Raw genomic sequence first — 3730 nt, 5'->3', positions numbered from 1 at the left:
ATATGGTTTCACATGAACAACTTTTCCATGAGGGTTCACAGTACATACACCCTCTTCACATCCCCTCCCTGTCACCAAATAGTCTGTGCATTTGTTTTTCCATTTTAAATTGTGAGCTTCTGATACTTTGTAAAATACTTTAAGCTCTTTGGGCAAAATAGGCTATGTAAAATCCAGGTATGATTAGCCTTGCTGTTAGTCTTTAATTCTCCAAGAAGTTCACCGAACTGATTATTTAGATTACTTTTGAATGTTTCTGATGTTATTTTCCTGTGTGCACATGTGAATAGGCAGGAGCCAGATGTTGACTACAATACTCGTATGATCAAAATTAGCAATTATTGTGCATTATTTTGTTACCTTTGGAATGTGTAAAACAGAAACTGGGTTGTGAGCGCCAGCTGCCATGATCCCAGATGTGGGAAGTGCAAGTGTAGCAAAGATTCGCTTAGGAGTCCAACAACCAGTTAAATGAAGGGCTGGAGAGAGAAAGAATAAAACAGCTGTAGGGGTGAAAATAAAGAAAGTGTTTTACAAGTTTGCCCATACTCCAGGGAAAAGCTCTAGTTCAAAACAGAAAAGTGGTACTTTGGCTTACAAGTGTATGACATGCTCATTCAACTCAGAAGCATTAAATCTGCAAAAATTAGGTAAATATTCTGGCACCTTTATTAAAGATCCTGCTTTCTCAAGAAAGGCGTATCCTGGATTGGACTCAGTTCAGAGACAGGTTCTCAGGCTTTACCAAAGGCACAAAATGCAGCAATTATATTACCCAATCGATGGAGCTGCCATCCCTTGGGGGGCTTTTCACAGTCTGGTAGACCTCACTGCAAGGAAAATCACACTAAAATGTCAGGTTTCGATTCAGTCTATTTTTCCCTTTCTTTTTCTTTTCTTCTTCCTCCCCCTCCAAATTAATGCAAACTATTCTTACCATCATCAGCACTGAGGTACAGGCTCTTGCACTTCTGACAGTGTCTTTTTCTTGATTTTTGAGTCTTTTGGGCTAAATTATAATCATTCCTAGTGCATTTCCTTTGACAAAATCAATCAGGACCTTAGCTGCTGCAGTGACCAGCTGTTACTGCCAGCCAAGAACACCCTCTACCTTCAATACAGCATGTGGACTCTCCTGTGCAATGTAAGGAGGGAATTTTCAGAGAAAACAGTGAGTTAAACATGATATGCTTAATAGGAGAGGACCCTTCACGAATCCCCGCCATTTAAAAGTAGAGGACACCCAGCTGCACTTGGCAATCCCATTCAATGCATTCTCTTTGGCTGCCGGAGCTTCATCCAGTCAACCCTTTACTGTGAAGGACCTCAAAGGCTATTACTAATGTGACCCAAACATGTGTTCTGTGTCCTTCCTCCTTTCCCATCATCTCTGCTGGGGCATACCTGAATAATCCATGGCTTGTTCTCTGCCTGTGCTTCTGTGTTTCCTTCCAGACAGAAGGCAAGCAAAGTGTACATCCCTACCAATAGCTGCCTCAAGTCACTGAGCGCTTGGATTGAACTTCCTCCAAGAGATTTACTTGACTGTGTTTTGTGAGGACACGAAGGGCACTGACAGCGTTTAGCCTCAAATGGGGTCCAGTAGCGGGGCATTGAGCCTGTGATGTGAGCTCGGAGCAGCTCGACAGGGACATGTCATTGGTGGGCTGGAATAACTGCACACACATGAACATAAGCACCTAAAGGGTGTTGCTGTCTGTTTCGGCTCTAGGCTACTCTACAGTTAGGCTGTAGCTGAGCAGAGGGCTTGAGCACTGAAATGGTGCTTAGACAGTCCAACACGTCTCCAGAGAGACCTATATCTGCCATGGCATAAGTGTCTAGTTTCTTGGAACTGAGACAAACTTTTCTAGACCAGAAAGAAAAATGTCATTAGAGGGAGAAGGGAGATTTGCATCGATGCAAGAAATTGAAACAACATGATTTTTTTTTTTCAAAAGCACTGAAACACAATACCCAAATAGGTCCTTCAAAGAACTTTGTTGGTGGTGTGAATGTTGCATGACTCTACATGTTACAGGTTTATTCTTGGACTTGAGGTGGGTTCTGCAGCAAAGCAGCAGTGTCTGTGGCAACACCTGGCTGCTGCAAAGCCAGCAGGAAAACTCCGATGACTCCAGAGAGTAAACAGCCTTGAACATGGGAACCAGTGAGCAAGATCAGGTCTGCTTGCTGCGTGTCTACTACTGAATTTCTGGCAGTGCTGAGTTACAGGTACTTTGGAAGAACATGCTGACTGTAAAATACTCAATTCCTAGGGCAGTATCTTGTAGCCAAGATATTAAGTCATTGCTTCTTGTCCTTGGTTTTAGATTCTTTAGATACATTTATCTCATTATAGGAGACATTACAGGGTTCTTCAGACACAGAAAAGCCATGTCCTTAGCCTTGGAGACAGAACAATTTCACATTCCAGCCTCTTTTTCACTGGGATCAGGTAGTACTTTGTGCTCTCTTTGGAGTGGAATACATTTTTTCGAGGTCCAGACTACAGTTTTGTCATATGCCTTTTGAGCTAAACAACTTTTGCCTTCCAAACCCCAGTGACTCATCACCAGAACCCACAGGACAGCCAGAGTGCAATGAGGTTTGCTTCTTTCCATTTAGCATTTAGCATGTGAGTTGGAAAGGGAAATACAGAGGATGCAGCCTAGCATGGTTGCTGAAACGCATGTCAAGTGCCCCAAGGCATGTCGACCTGTGCCAGATTTTGCACAGGTCCTGATGAAAGTTGGGAAGTAACGCAGCCTTGGTCCTGGTCACCACCTACCCCTCAGGGGAATTCAGTGCACGCCTGTGAAACGCCACCGAGGGGATGTCACTGGCTGGGAGGGTGTGAGAACACGGCAGTGGACACAGCTGTTTTCCTCATTCCATGTGCAGCATTTTTTCCTTTCTTGTTTAGAACGCTATAAATGGCTTTGTAGTTGGGCCTTTGTTCTGGGCGCAGCTCAGCCTTGAGCTGGGTTTGCTTGTTTGTTTCTGTTCCTGCTCCGTTTCCTCTGCCTGCCTCCCGGCATGACTAACGCCGTCTGTGCCGCTTCCCTTGTCGCCGCGGCTTCCCCTCCGGGCTCTGCCACGGAGGGACGGACGCGGGCAACCGCCGTGCTGCTCCTCCGTGCGCTGCCACCGAGCAGCCTGCGCAGCATGCAGCAGCGTGGGAAAGTGTGCTCACAGCAGCTGGAAGGGGATCGCTTCACGGTATAGATGCAACAGACCTTTATTTTCAGTTGAGCAAATGAAAGCTTTGCTAGGCTTTCCTTTTTTTTTTTTTTTTTTTCTCTCACGCTTACATGAGATGCATGTGTGACAGAGAGAGAGAGATCTTGTTAACTGAGGTAATTTCTGATGGATTAGCGCGAGTCTGGGAGATGTAAAGTGGCATCTTTCTTCGTTTGATCATTCATATTCCTTTGAACCAGATACGCGTTTTCCTTCTTTCACTTTGTCTTATATTTTGCTGGTGTGGGCCAAGGTTTTTGCTCTGCTATGATTGATACGATACATCTTCTTAAACGACAGCTCACTTTATCATTTCAAGCCTGTTAAGCCTCCTCGTAGCCTGGCTTGGTGCACAGACACTCCAGACTCTGCAGCGCCTTGGCTGCCTCTGCAGCTGCCGGCAGTCCCTGAGCTAAACTTCTGGTTCATGAGGTTTCACCACTTCTCAGAAAGTGCAGACTCCCTCCTTAGCACAGGAATGGCTCCA

This window comes from Vanellus vanellus (genome assembly GCF_965231255.1).
Source record: "Vanellus vanellus genome assembly, chromosome: 1".
NCBI lineage: Eukaryota > Metazoa > Chordata > Aves > Charadriiformes > Charadriidae > Vanellus > Vanellus vanellus.
This window is presented reverse-complemented; position numbering follows the sequence as displayed.